Source organism: Thamnophis elegans, chromosome 2 (genome assembly GCF_009769535.1).
Source record: "Thamnophis elegans isolate rThaEle1 chromosome 2, rThaEle1.pri, whole genome shotgun sequence".
NCBI classification, from domain to species: domain Eukaryota; kingdom Metazoa; phylum Chordata; class Lepidosauria; order Squamata; family Colubridae; genus Thamnophis; species Thamnophis elegans.
The window spans coordinates 7,338,656-7,354,921 of NC_045542.1; positions in this window are offsets into that span (position 1 = coordinate 7,338,656).

Here is a 16,266-nt window from a genome sequence, read left to right on the forward strand (position 1 = left end):
GAATATATGGTTTCTTTATTTAAGGTTTGTTTCAACCCTAGTTACCCCTGTTTTGTGACATGCCTGCCTAACAGGGTCAAATCCTCACGTCCAGTACCATCACGGAGGACTACCAAAAGAAAATCCCCAGAAATTTCTAAGCTCAAACAATTCTCAGAGGAAAAATAACCATAAAAACTGGTTTAAAACCAATCGTGTTTGAAGTATAGAGTCTATTTATATGTGGCATTGTTCAGTACAGTTTTGTTATAGAGATGTGATAAGCTATATATGTGCTCTGTAGCAGCAAAGACCATTCACTGTTTATCTGAGCTTGTCTGCATGCCATGCCATGTATCCTACAAATAAATATGTAAGTTCTGTAGATATATGTATCTACCAAGTGGAAATGGTGGCTCGCATAGTGATATCCGTAGCTACAATTGATGTTGAAGCAAGTAGTAACATCTGTACAGGTATGCAATAACTGGAAAATCTTCTATTATTCATTGTGATGTGCTAAGTCTTCCTAACTGCCTTAGAATTAGCATTTGAGCGCTTCCAAATGATTGTATACAGACTGATGGGTGAGGTTCAACACATTGTAAGCATCGTATTAAAAGGAGTCCAGCATCAGGTAAACACAGGTGTCCAGTCCCAATCAAAGAACACAAGGAACATCTCTGTAGGATTCATTTATTTGGCTTGGATTTTTGCTTGGATGTATTTGCATACAAGCAATTTCTTTTTTTAAAAAAAAGAGAGAAATAAAGGAAAGCGGGAGATTTGTAGGAGCCATGGTAACGCAGTGCTATTGCTATTGCTATTTTCTTTACGTCTGAGAGGCGTAAAGGCGTAAAGGAGCCAATAGCTGGATGTGATCCTAGATAATGAGTCTGAAAGGATGGGTATGCTAACAAGATTCGTTATCTCTTTGATAAACTACAAAAGGGGCTCCACTGAGAGAAAGGAAACCAGTCTAAGATTCAATATTATGCAGCATGGTTCTGCATAGTGGTTAGTAGTGTCTATGGGAAGGAGCAAAACCTACAAAATGGCAGCTGTGGTATTGTGAACAAAGCTCTTCCCATTGTACTTGCATTAATATAGCACCTCTGTGCAAAAGGTGTGTGTGGGGGGGTTTCGATTATAACTCATTACCTATCATCATTTTGATACATACATGTACACCGTGACTGAGGTTGTAACTTCAGGAGAATTATTATGTCTGTGCAGAACAGTTTAAATAGTTCATGCAGCATGTTCAGCTGTATTATCCGTCTGCCTACCATTTTGTCTCATTTTAGCTTTTGCAGATTTTGGGCTTGTTACAACACTAAAATTGATCCATGCCCAGAGATTAAGCCCTTAGATTGTCCCTACGCTAAAAGGAAATTAGTGTGGCTGTGCTCCCTCAACATAACTAACTGAACCATAAACCATGGGTTATAAGATGCAGTAGCTAATCTAAAATTAAACAAGGTGTTGCATGAATCAAATCAACTGTTAAGCTGTTGTTTATTTGGTTTAGCATGTTACATGAACCCAGCCTTTGTGATATGTTAATTACGCTTAGTAATCATAGTCCAACTGTTTAATTAGTTTTCAGCAGCAGTCATGTTCCATTACATATTTAATGCTACCCAGAGATAACTGAAAAGGTGTTAGCTAACCTGGTCACTAACCCATAGGTGTTTAGCTTTAGCCTTAAATTCAATCTTACAAAGATTAAACTACCTCCACTCCATAGTTGGTCAGATTCAATTTTCAGTCTTCACACAGCCACACGAGGTGTGAAAAATGAAGAGAAAAGATGAGAAATCAATCAAAGAAATGGAAAAAAAACCTCTCCAATCATTTTATCATGCTTTATCTTTTTTTTCTCCCTATTTGTTGTCTGAAATAAGCAGGGAATAACAGCTTCTTGGACACAGTAATGAGTCCACTGGTTGGGAGAAGAGAGATTGTGTTGCTAGTGGTGGGAGGACAGCCATTGGGAATAAAATGCTATCAAAAAGTTGTGGAAAAGAAGTGAATAAGATCAATGTCTGGGCTCTGAGATCTGCATACAGGAAATTTGCTAGTTTGCTTACTAGATACATTAACCCAAATATTTCATGTTCCTCTTGAACCCCTTCATTTTGCAGTACCCACTCTTACCAAATGTAGCTAAACTCTTTTTTCTTTCCAAGGGAAAAACATTTACGCTCTCTTCCACTCATGGAAAGAAGAAACCACTTCTCTGTATCGATCTTCTAAGCAGTGATAAGCAATTTATGGCACTCTAAATGTTACTCAAACATAACTCCCAATATCCCTAGAAAGTATAGCCAGAATAAGGACACTGGGACTAGTGTTTACGACCATGTGGATGGCAACCAATTGCCTATCTCTGATAAAATCACATATTTTTATAATAGGTGTAAGTATATAAACAGAAAAAAGTTCACACTATATAATTATACAAAACTGTATCACGCTTCTGTAAAAGCCAGTAAAATTTAAATTATACTGTGTGCAATTCAGACCAACTGAATACCAACTTCTTCACAGCCCAAGCTATATCAGGGCCAGGATGCTAGAGTTCCACCAATTAAAACCTGATTAAGTTACTCACGCTGCCTCTGGTTTGTATTGTCCTGCTAACAAATTCCCAGAGGAATTGTAGTTAACAAACCATCTAATTTCTTTTTGCTGCATGCCTAACTTTGCGCAGCAAGCAACAGTTTATGGAAAGGAAAGGAAATTGTTATCATTGCGTGTGGGAATTTGTACATTCCCTTTCCAGTGATGTTATCCCATTGGGTGTTTCTTCCATGCCAGGTTGGCACTTATTCACTTTGTGTGTGTATATTTTAAAGAGAAACTCTAATCAAAAGCTTTCTGTATCATTTCTAATTTGGTCCTGAGAATCAAAAGGGTAAGCACATGTAATTTACAATAACAAAAGAAACATTGGTAGCGTATCAAGCTTCTTTAACAATGAAAACCGAATTGCATTAAGCTTCCTGCTCTCCCATTGGTAATTTTAAGACTATTGGGAAGAAAACCTAGTTTGTCTTCTCGATTCTCAAGCCAGAGAAAGTTGCCCTCTTGGCAGACTTCCACCTCAGGCAGCAGATTTCAGCAACCGAATACAGACAGGAAATTCTCTCTTTAATGCGAAACTATTGTTATTTTAGTCCAAAGATAAAAAGAGGGGATTGAAGATTTTCTGCTTTATATGGTAAATCTGAGTTGGCTAGTTTCAGAGAGCTTGAATGGGTTTGAAAAACGAAACACAATAGGCTGCAAACTGCTTCCTAACCAGGCCTAGCTTAGACTTAAATGGAAGTCACCTGGTGAAATTTTACTTATTTATTCCTTCATCCCATTTATATACCACCCATCTCACCTATGTGAAATGGTAATTACCTTGTACCTAGTTAATGCTTCCTGTAGATTTCAATTAAGGCCAAACTTCCTCATTCGTCATCCAAAAAATCTATTCTTGTCATGGTGTAGAAAAGAACAGCTGTCATCTCCTTTGTCCAAAGTATTCTTGGGGTGGCTCGCTCCACATTCTTTGGAACAGGTTTCAGAGTGACTCATGATTGTCAACTCTGAAAATCTCGGGTACTGTATATATTTGTGTCCTGCGACAGGCACTTTGGCACAGGCATTATCACAAAAGCCATGTTATCCTGACTTATCACAGCCCAATCCAGCCAACCATCCGAAGGAACTTCGGCTGGGAATATCCCAGCATTGTAGCTATTTTAACCAGAGGTTTCAGAGTTGACAATCCCGAGTCACTCTGAAACTTTTTCAAAAGCGTTTATATGAAAGAGGAGGAGGAGGAACAGCGTAATCAAAACTTGCAAGATTTTGTCATTACAGCCAGAAGTGGGTTCCTAGCAGTTCGCACCTATTCGGTAGAACCGGTTCGTCAAATCTACCGAACCGATTAGAGGAGGTTCCACCAGTGGACCCGGAAAGCAGGCCACATCTACAGAAGAGGTTCCAAAATTTTTTGAAACCCGCCACTGCCACACACACACACACACACACACACACAAAACACAGACAGACAGACAGACTGACTGAAACACAGAGAGAGAGAGAGAAAGAGAAAGGAAGAAATAAATAAAGGAAAAAAGAAAAAAGAAAAAGAGTGAGAGTTGAAAGAAAAAAAGAAAAAAGGGACAGAGAGACAAAAGGAAGAAGGGAGAGAGAGAGAGAGAACACATGGCCAGCAAGCCACTCCCACCAGGTCACATGGTCAGCAAGCCACTCCCACAAAGGAGGCCACACCCACAGAGCAGGTTCCAAAAAAATTTGAAACCCACCACTGATTACAGCCCACCTGGATAAAAGTTCTGGTCTATTTGGTAGAATTGGTTTTCTCTTCCGGTCTGCTCTGTGCGGGCTGACGCTTAGGAAGTGCCAGGCCAGCCTCACAGCAGAAGCCCATGGTCTCCTTGAGCCAAGACAACTGCCAGAACTGGGGATGGCGGATAACATTTTGCGGCCTGCCACCGTTGTACTAGAGCAGTGTTTCTCAACCTTGGCAACTTGAAGACGTCTGGACTTCAAGTTGCCAAGGTTGAGAAACACTGTACTAGAGAGTGGTGCCTCTTTCTATTGATTTCTGCTAAGATGTCTGTCTGTCCTTTTCTGCTATGTCAGGATATCCATCGATTTCAGGATGATGTCACTCATTCTGTCTTCATTCGGTTCTTTCTTTTTTTCTCCCTTTTCTCTCCACAGGTTTCCACCCCCAAATAGAAGGCGTTGTGAGAAGGAAGCAGCCATGCCGTCCTGGCTCCCCATGTCCCTTGTGCAGGGGAAGGGAGGGCTGGTGGGTGCTCGTACTGGGAGGTGGCTGGTGGAGCCCTCCCACCCCCCCCAGGATGAATGTAGATGTTTGTGCTGTTTATATATACATATATATTATATATATATGAGAAACTATAACTAGAGGTAGACCGCTCCCTCTCCCACTGCCCCAATGCCTCATGCATAACACACTTCTCCACATCATTGCAATCCCCAGGACCGTTTCTTGACCTTCGGCCTCTCCAGGCCTATCTCCTACACTCTCCAGCCAAAATGGGTTGTCAGATATCCTCCTGAAGTTCCCTTTTTCTCTCACCATTCACTTTGAACCCCATCCTATGCTTTCTGCAGAGTGGAAGGCATTCCAGGACTTCAGTTTTGACATTGTCCCCCTCCTCTGACGCCAAGTTTTCCTCACTCTCTCTCCTCTGCATGCCTCTAAAATGGGCCGGAAAGCTGAGCCGGAAGGGGATGAGGTGGAGGGCAATTGGGTTGTTCTTTTGAGTGTGCAAATGCCAGGCAGGTTTGGGGTTTAAGAGGTTTGGGGGGGTTCAATCCTCTAGCAGCACTTTAAAGTTTTGTTTTTTTAAAACATACCCTCCATTCCTGACTTCGCCCCATTGAATCTATGGGGGTAGGATAGAGGGCAAATGTATTTCGGGGAAATGATCCCCTGCTTTCTTTCCAGGTGGGTCCAGGTAGCTATAATGGGCTGTGGGAATAATCTTGAGGATGAGCCGCAAACCAAGGCAGCAGCCAGATAAGAGGAATCTGAATCCAAAGCAGGAATGGAATTTGAGGAAGCGTCTCAGACTTTATCCTCCCTAGTTCTCTTCAGGATAAAAGGCACCGCGGAGAGGAGGAGTGAAGGCACATTCACAGTTGCAAGGCTGATCTTAGCTCTTTGACTTAAATAACAAAGTCATGAAGACTAAAGCTACTTTTATTCTAGGGTTACAGTAATAGAACCTTGCAACTCTGAATGTACTTTCTCCCGGTTCACCGACAAAAGGGCGAACGACAAAACCACGCCTGACTAAACCGCGTCGTTGACGTCATCAACAGGGCGACAACAGCGTGGAGACAGAAGCGTGCTGTAAAAGTAACCCTAAACCTAACCCTAAACCTAATCCTAAACCTAACCCTAAACCTAATCCTAAACCTAATCCTAAACCTAACCCTTAACCTAACCCTAAACCTAATCCTAAACCTAATCCTAAACCTAACCCTTAACCTAACCCTAAACCTAACCCTAAACCTAACCCTTAACCTAACCCTTAACCTAACCCTAAACTTAATCCTAATCCTAACCCTAACCCTAAACCTAACCCTAAACCTAACCCTAAACCTAACCCTAAACCTAACCCTAAACCTAACCCTTAACCTAACCCTAACCCTAACCCTAAACCTAACCCTAAACCTAACCCTTAACCTAACCCTAAACCAAACCCTTACCTTAAGTTAAATCGGCTTTCTTTCGATGTGCTATTGTAAAGCGCCCTTCTTTCTCCGCGCTGGCTGTTGTCGCCGCGTTGATGACGTCAGCGACGCAGTTTAGTTGGGCGCGGTTTTGTCTTTCACCCTTTTGTCGGATCACGCTTTCTCCCCACCCCCCCTGCTTTATTCTTTATTAACCAGGGAGGGTATAGTCTGAGATGCTTTCCCAAATACTAGTTTTGAGCCTATGTTTCTCGTAGCTGACCGTTACCTTGGTGGCAGCTGTTCTTCCTATTCCTCGAGGATATCCTCATCGGGGGGGGGGGGGAGGGATGCTAAAATGGGGAAGCCTCAGAAAGATCCACAGCTTTGGGGTGCTGATTTATTTGTTTTGAATGGATATGTATTGACCATCTCTTTAGAAGGCTTTAGCCCAGTTGGGAGGGAAGAGCAAAAAAAAAAGGGGTGGGGGACTTATTAATAGTAAAGTTGTTGCACCAGGGGTCTATAGTTAAGGGGAGAATTGCAGGGGAGGCTTCCACTATCCATCCATCCATCCATTCTTTCCCCATGCTTTTCCTAATTTGCATTCTACTCTTTCTCCCTCTCCTCCGCCTGCCCCCACTCTTTACGATATGGTAATTTAATCCATCCAGACACCATACTCATCGTCAGGATGGTTGACCGCTGAACCTTTTCAATCACCAGGGATGTCCCCAATCTGGTTCACATAGAAGCCTCCGTACATGATTGCTTTTGACAGGGGTATTGAACAGCCCTCAGGCTTCAGAAGCCGATGAGACCTGCATGGTGGCATGTCTCAAAAGGCCTGTCTACGGAGGATGTCTATCAGCTGCCATGCTCTCAGCAATCACCATGGTGGTCCAAAATGACACAAACCCAAGAGAGAAATCTATTCCGATGCCATCTCTATGAGCGCTGCGGTTTTCAGAGGACCGCCCACTTGCTGGATGTACCCCATTCTCACGCAAACCAAACTCCTGAAGGCCGGAAGCTTGTAGATCAAATGGGGGGGGGGGGAACCTAATCAACTGTAAACACGCTGCATGTGAAACCATTCTGATCAATACAGGCTTGTACAATATGATCTGGAGTGCTTGGTATCAGTTAGTAGCTCTTAGCACAATAAACAAAGTTGATTCCGTGTGAGCTTGTTTCCAAATAAATATGCGTTACCATTCAGATTCTTTCTCTTGCATTTGCTCTTAAATTCTCTTAATTCATTCTGTTAATCTGAGCCCTACCACTAACTTCTCCCCTTTCCTTGGCCCTGTTACTTTTTCTCAAATTTATTCGTCAAGTTTACACGGATCTCCTCACTTACTCATTCCCCCCCCCCCCAGCCCTCTAGGCCATCCCCTAATTCTTGCTCCTCTTTTCTCCCTTTAAAACCTCTGGCCTCCAACTGCTCCACTTTCCATACCAGCCAAAGCTTCCCCCTTCAGCCCAGACCCCTTCATTCTCCCCCCCTCTCCCCACCCCCAGTGGCACTCTGACTATATATTACTCAATGTCTGTGTATCTGATTGTGCCGTAAATTGTGCGTTTCGGTTTGTCCGGCTCTTTGCCCCGGTCGATATTGTGTGATTTTTTCTTCCATCTTTAAATGACAAAAACACCAATCAACAAGAACAGCAACAAAACTTAAGAAAAATATGCATTATTCCCCCCAAAATGCCCCCTTATCCCTCCAAAATTATAGAAAAAAATGGATAAAACCAAATAAAAAAGGAAAGAAAATGAATTTAAAAGTAAACGTTTGATGTGTCTTTATTTGATGTTTTAAACATGCTGTCAAAATGCATATTTGAGTCATGGATCTTTTTGATTGATCAAAGGCCGCACTCCCCACTGTGTATTCCAGATTTATAGCAATAGCAATAGCAATAGCAGTTAGACTTATATACCGCTTCATAGGGCTTTCAGCCCCCTCTAAGCAGTTTACAGAGTCAGCATTTCGCCCCCACAGTCTGGGTCCTCATTTCACCCACCTCGGAAGGATGGAAGGCTGAGTCAACCTTGAGGCGGTGAGATTTGAACCGCTGAACTGCAGATAACAGTCAGCTGAAGTGGCCTGCAGTACTGCACCCTAACCACTGCGCCACCTCGGCTCATTTATCCTTACATGTAAGTCCAAGTGATCATCAAAGGGCTTGTAACTCTCCAAATCTTAGCCACTAAAGCTGACTTGGTTAGGGGAAACTATATTATTAAACTAAAAGTGAGCATTTGAAAATGAGCACCTGTGTTCCCTTGGCTAAGCAGGATTATCAAGGGAAAGAAAAGAAAAAAGAATGCAACGGCATCTTCTTGGCATGTCGGAAACCCCAAACTAAGGAAAATCTGCTTTCTAAATTGCTCTTGAATGATTTCACTTCAAGCTAAAAGCGCAATCTGAATACAGTGTTTCCCAACCACTTCACATCAGTTCAGAAAAAAAGGAGTCATCTGCCATTGCTTAGAGCCACAGAATTTTTCTTAGCCCTTTATAAACAGGGGTTCACCGACAAATGCGCGCACGACAAAAGCGCGCCGACAAAAGCGCGGCAAGAGAACCGTGAGTTCAAAAGCGCGCCGACAAAAGCGTGCCATCAGCAAACAACGCGAAAACAAGGTAATAACCCTAACCCTAAACCTAACCCTAAACCTAACCCTGAACCTAACCCTAACCCTTGCCTTAACCTAATTGCGCTTTTGTCGGTGCGCTGTTGTCAGCACGCTGTTGTGGGCGCGATTTTGAACTCGTGGTTTTCTCGCCGCGATTTTGTCGGCGCGCTTTTGTCGGGTCGCGATAAACAGGACCTTTTCTTGGCTTAATTGTTTGCTTCTTAGCATATTAACTAATTTGGGAAGGAAGATTATGGGATGAGCTGGAACCTAATATGATTGCAGAAAGCCAGACATAGGGCGGGCAGCCAGACCTGCTGTTTTGCTAAGAGAAGGTTAATGTAGGAGACTGAGCCTACGGGAAGGGTCAAAATGCATCATCAGTCTGCGCCCACAAGAGATCTAAGTGCAGCCTACCTTGAATTTCTTATCTACCGCCAAATTGCTTTGGCACCTTTAGTACAGATCCTTGTTGTAAAACGAGACACGTAAAATAGAAAATGCAAGCGTGCAACCAAATTCTACTTTGAATCAAGAGTTTATTTCGTGAATGTTTTAGAACATGAAAAGCCAACAGTTTTCATCAATACTTCAGTAAGATAATACTTAAATCTCCATCTTATTGCAATAAGGGACAGAGATAGCAGCTAGATCCAGCGAGGAGCAGCTGCCATCAATGACCCCGATATGAATTCAAACCTCCAGTTTCATACCTTCTTTTCACATATTTTCTGTTCCTCTGGAATATTATCGGGGTAGCTTCCTCTTTTCACAGTGCCATCCTGCAGTTACCGCATTTCAATGTGCCCGTCTGAAAACTCCTACCCTCTGCAACTTTCAGTTCCTTATTTCTTAATGTCCCAGGCACGTCATGTTCAAAAATATCTCAAAACTGATTATACTGCATTTTATATGGGTTACAAATATTTTGTTAGTTTGCAAGTTTAAAGCAAGCACTATAATATGCTTTATAAGGTATCTTTTAATAGGAGCATAGGCCGGGTATGGGATCAGAGTATAGGTGTAGGAAGAGTTATTTTCTCACATTGTAGAGAGCTTAAGCTTATAATAAATTTTTATACCCATTTGAAATGCCTGGATCTCCTGATTGCCCTGACACTTGACATTATTAATGTAGAAATTAATAAAGGGAAGGGGCATAGAACTATACATCACTGAAAAATAAACAGGATACATATGGAAAATATATTTGTGTGCCGAATGGCACATTAACACACGTTTTAAATGAATCCCTGCTTGTGATATATAAAATGGCGTAACTACAGGTAGTCCTCAACTTACGTCCACCATTGAGCCCAAAATTTCAGTTGCTATGCAAGAGAGTTACTGAGTTTTGTCCTATTTTACGATCTTTCTTGCCGCAGATGTTAAGCGTGACCCGTCAAATGCGCGCCCGACAAAAGCGCGCCGACAAAACTGCGGCGAGAAAGCAGCGAGGATGAAATCGGGCCTACAGAAGCGCGCCGATAAATGCACGCCGACGAAAGCGTGATTAGGGTTAAGGTAAGGGTTAGGGTTAGGGTTATGTTTAGGGTAAGGTTTAGCATTAGGGTTAGGGTTAGGGTTACTACGTTGTTTTCGCGTTGTTTGTTGATGGCGCGCACATTTATCGGCGCGCTTCTGTGGGCGCGATTTCGTCCTCGCTGTTTTCTCGCCGCGGTGTTGCTGGCGCGCTTTTGTCGAGCGCGCATTTGTCAGTGAACCATGTTAAGTGAATCACTGCAGTTAAGTTAACAGGATTGCTAAATGATTGCTTGTCAGAAGGTCACATGACTTCAAGCTATGGCAACCTCATAAATATGAGTCGATGTCTGAACTTTGGATCAAGTGGCCACAGGGAGGCTGCAATGGTTGTTAAGTGTGAAAAACGGTCATCATCACTTTTTTCAGTACCTTTATAACTTTGAATGGTCATTAAGCAAACAGTTGAAAGTTGAGGACCACTTGTACTTACAGGCTGCCAGTAATTAATTGGCCGTACGGTTATCATTAAGGTAACAATGAAATAAGAAAAATAGAGAAGCCCAAGCAAATACAGATAGTTCTTGACTGGCAACCAGATTTGAGACCATAATTTATGTTGTTAAACAAAACATTTATTAATTGAGTTACATCTAATTTTATGACCTTTTCACTAGCTGTTAAGTGAATCACAGCAGTTATTAAGTGAATCATTAGGTGAATCATTGCCTGCTTGTCAGAAGCCAGATGGAAAGATTGCAAATTATGTTTGCATGCCCCGGGGTCCCTGCAACCATTGTAAATATATGCTGGTTGCCAAACACCCAGGTTTTGATTAAGTGACCATGCTAGTTAAGAACAATTAAGTGTGAGGACTGGTTATAAGCCACTTTTTTCAGTGCTGGTATAACTTCAAAGGTAGGCAGAAAGTGAAGAGAAACTAAAGTGCCTCTTAATACGGGTGAAAGATAGTGAAAAGTTGGTGTGACAGTTGGCTTGAAACTCAACATTAAGAAAACTAACATCATGGCAACTGGCCCTCTCAATTCCTGGCAAATAGATGAGGAAGAAATGGAGGTAGTGACAGATTTTATTTTCCTGGGTTCCAAGATCACCGCAGATGGGGACTAAAGCCAACAAATTAAAAGACGCTCCTGGAGAGGAAAGCTATGGGAAATCTCGACAGCATACTAAAAAGCAGAGACACCACCCTGCCAACAAAAGTGCATATAGTCAAGGCTATGTTTTTTCCAGTTGCAATGTACGGCTGTGAAAGTTGGACCATAAGAAAGGCTGAGCGCCAAAGAATGGAGGCCTTTGAACTATGGTACTGGAGAAGACTCCTGCGAATCCCTTGGACTGCAAGGCAATCAAACCGGTCAGTCCTAGAGGAGATCAACCCTGACTGCTCTTTAGAAGGCCAGAGCCTGAAGATGAAACTCAAAGACTTTGGCCACCTAATGAGAAGGAAGGACTCACTGGAGAAGAGCCTAATGCTGGGAAAGATTGAGGAAGAAAAGAATGGGACGACAAAGAATGAGATGACTGGATGGAATCACCGAAGCAGTAGGCATGAGCTTAAATGGATTCCAGAGGATGGTAGAGGACAGAAAGGCCTGGAGGAACATTGTCCATGGGGTTGTGATGGGTCAGACACGACTTCACAACTAACAACAATAAATAAACAAGGAAAAGCAGTGAAAGATCACCAGAGTAAACAAGATCTTTAGAGATTTAGAGATTTTTAGAGATTTTATTAACATTTGTAGGCCGCCCTTTTCCCTGAGGGGACTCAGGGCGGCTCACATAAAATCAGGGAGGGGAAGTACAAACAGTGACATAGACACATATAATAAAAGTAATAAGCAACATACATTCATCATTCGGGAGGGGCAACTATCCATGTCCCCAGGCCTGACGGGCTAGCCAGTTCTTGAGGGCTGTGCGGAAGGCCTGGACGGTGGTGAGGGTACGAATCTCCACGGGGAGCTCGTTCCAAAGGGTCGGGGCTACTACTGAGAAGGCCCTCCTCCTTGTGGTTGCCAGCCGGCACTGGCTGGCCGATGGAATACGGAGGAGGCCCAATCTGTGAGATCTAATTGGTCGCAGGGAGGTGATTGGCAGGAGGCGGTCTCTCAAGTATCCAGATCCACTACCATGCAGGGCTTTATGAGTGACTAATAGCACCTTGAAGCGCATCCGGAGATCGACAGGTAGCCAGCGCAGCTCGCGGAGGATAGGTGTTATGTGGGTGAACCGCGGTGCACCCACAATCACTCGCGCGGCCGCGTTCTGTACCAGCTGAAGTCGCCGGATGCTCTTCAAGGGCAGCCCCATGTAGAGCACATTGCAGTATTCCAGCCTAGAGGTCACAAGGGCCCGAGTGACTGTTGTGAGTGCCTCCCGATTCAGGTAGGGTCGCAACTGGCGCACCAGGCGAACCTGGGCGAATGCCCCCCTGGTCACAGCCGTCAGGTGGTGGTCAAACGATAGCTGTGGATCCAGGAGGACTCCCAAGTTGCGAACCCTCTCTGAGGGGTATAAAATTTGACCCCCCAGCCTGAGTGATGGAATATTGGTCGAATCTTTGGGAGGAAAACACAACAGCCACTCGGTCTTTTCTGGGTTGAGCACAAGCTTGTTAACCCTCATCCAGTCCATAACGGCCTCAAGGCCTCGGTTCATCACGTCTGCCGCTTCATTGAGTTGGCACGGGGCGGACAGATACAACTGGGTATCGTCCGCATATTGATGGTATCTGATCCCGTGCCTACGGATGATCTCTCCCAGCGGTTTCATGTAGATGTTGAATAGTAGGGGGGATAAGACCGAGCCCTGAGGCACCCCATATGTTAGGGGCCTAGGGGACGATCTCTGCCCCCCCACTAACACCGACTGCGACCTGTCCGAGAGGTAGGAAGAGAACCACCGCAACACGGTGCCTCCCACTCCCACCTCCCGCAGTCGTCGCAGAAGGATACCATGGTCGATGGTATCGAAAGCCGCTGAGAGGTCAAGGAGGACCAGGATGGAGGAATGTCCTCCATCTCTGGCTCTCCAGAGATCATCGGTCAATGCGACCAAAGCGGTTTCTGTGCTGTAACCGGGTCTGAAGCCTGACTGGAAGGGGTCGAGATAGTTTGCTTCCTCCAAGGACCGTTGGAGCTGAAAGGCCACCACCTTCTCAACAACCTTCCCAAGGAAGGGAAGGTTGGAGACTGGGCGATAGTTATTAAGAACAGCTGGATCCAAAGATGGCTTCTTTAGGAGGGGTCTCACCACCGCCGCTTTCAGTGCAGCGGGGAAGTTCCCCTCCCGAAGAGAGGCGGTCACAACCGCCTGGATCCAGCCTCGTGTCACCTCACTGCTGTTAGTAACCAGCCATGAGGGACACGGGTCCAGTACGCAGGTGGAGGCACTTACAGCCCTCATGGCCTTGTCCACATCCCCGGGGGTAACATCCTGAAACTCAACCCAGAGATGTTCCACCTGATCCTCTTGTGCCTCGGCTGGAACTGCGGGGATGGAGTCCAAGTCCGACCGAAACCGAGCAATTTTGTCCGCTAAGAATTGGGCATAATCCTCAGCTCTGCCCTGCAAGGGTTCCCCCGCTTCCCTTTTATTTAATAGGGAGCGGGTTATCTTAAACAGGGCGGCTGGGCGGGACTCAGCGGACGCAACCAAGGTGGCTATATGAGATATTTTCGCTGCCCTAAGTCTATCTTAAAGCTTTGGCATCTCAGAGACAAAAGTTTTGAACACCCCACATTTAAGTTTCTGTGCAATACACTTCCTGTTCACTGCTCTGGTTCTGAAAAATGCCACCCAGCCACAATAATTTCCCCAACCAGTATGTCAGTATCAAGAGTGACAAGTTCTACCCCGTTGATTCACGAGAGGAATGCCCTTACATTTTCCCTTGTGTCATACGGAAAAGATGTTGAGAAAATAATTCCTAAACGTGTATGATTCCCACTCAATAAAATGTAACGCATATTGCACCCTTGTCCTGGAGGACATCATCTTAGAAGAAAGGGAGCCTGGTGTAGCTGGTAAAATAGCATGTAAGAGTAGGTACATTCCATTTTAAATTGTTTTCTTATTGCAAGTATGGCTTCTCTTCAATTGTTGATGATTCAGAGAACAATTCCTCTGCCAAATTGCTTGTTCAGGGCAAGAACAACTTCCTTAATCTCAAACTCCAGGAGGTTATAAATCAAAAACATGCACAGACAGATCCACCCCAAGGAACTTTTGGTGAAGGTCAAGGTGGCCTGCCTTTCCACCTCATGACAGGAGCAGCTTGGAGAGGTGACAAAACAGAGCATCACTGCAAGGTAAAAAGCAGGCTCGCTTGAGGAGCGCAAGATGGAACATGTTGGCTCCATGCTGGCTCAGGAATTCTGGGAGTTGAATTCCACAGGTCATAGAGACGCCATAGTTCCCCACCCCTGCTGTATAGGATGCTATCTTGAATGTGGAATGCTATCTTGCCGTGTGGCACATGCTCTGCTCAAACCGTGTTCCAGCTTAAGTCCACATAAATCTAATACCAGGGTCTCCAAACTTGGCCACTTTAAGACTTATGGACTTCAACTCCCAGAATTCTGCTGGCTGGGGAATTCTAGAAGTTGAAGTCTACAAGTCTTAAAGATGCTAAGTTTGAAACCCCTGACCTACATGGCAGTCTATAGCTAAGGTAGGTTCTCAGCACTTGAGGACATGCGGGAGAAAGTTTCGGAATAGAAGGTCTATAAATCTTACCTTTCACTGTGATAAACTCAATTGGAAAAGTCAATCACAAAGGTTTCCTAAAGAAAATAAATTTCTCTAGTCCAGAGAGAAACTCTTGACATAAATGGGACTTGTTCTACTTCCTGTTTTATCCTCACAAGGCAACTGAAAGGTAGGTGAGAAGTAATGATCCCATCTAAGTAACTGAATATCATAACTAAATATAAATTTGGGTATATATCTCTCCTGATTTTCTTAGCAATTTTGTTATGTTCCTACAATTGTGTGAATAATTTCTTCAAGCAGGAAGTTTGTTGAAAATCCGCTTTAATATTTCAGCAATTCCCCATAGTTATTTCACAATATGTCATACTGTAGTATTTTAGTGTTTTCCCCACTGCAGGCCAATTCAAAAGTATTAAGACAGAACTTCTATATTCAGTTTGAAAGTGCAATAATGTATTGCTGTGCTTCCCAAGCCTGGATAAATTACCCCAAATTAGGTAAAACTTTTTTCTTTAGGTAAACAGGTACATTTAAGTTGACTTAAACAGTTTATCAACATTGGGTAAAAAGGAATTTCTCATAAGTAATTTTAGTGAATGAAGGAAAAATTTTGGCAAGTACTGCTTACTGTATTAAGAAAACTCCATACACAAGTTTACTTGAAATATATGCTTTCATTTATTTATTATCTCCAGCAGTTAGTACATTAAAAACATTAAAATACCATTTTTGAGGTGCAGAGTCAAATAAACCCTTAACTAGGAAATTCATTTCAAAACCCATAGATTATTGTCCACCTAGATTCATTCATCTATTAAATCAAATTCTATTAAAAAGTCAGAACAAATTGGTGTGTCACTATATAATTTGAGGAAAGTTTCACAGGTGAAGCGCCAATCCCCCCCCCATGGTGTACAATTCAATCTATGATAGTTAAAAAGAAGGAAACTTTGCATGATTTTGTGACCAATTTATTGTATGAGCTTTAATTTAATCAATTTTTTAAAAATCACGCACTTGTTTATAATAAAATCAGTTGGAAAAATCATTCCTACTGATGTCTTAGGCCACATTCAAGGAGGTGCATCCCACAAATTTGGAGAAGGTAGCAACAAAGCTGCATCTTCCAGCATGAGAGAGAGGGGAGTTTCTTTTAAGAAAACCTCTGCCAATTATTTATAA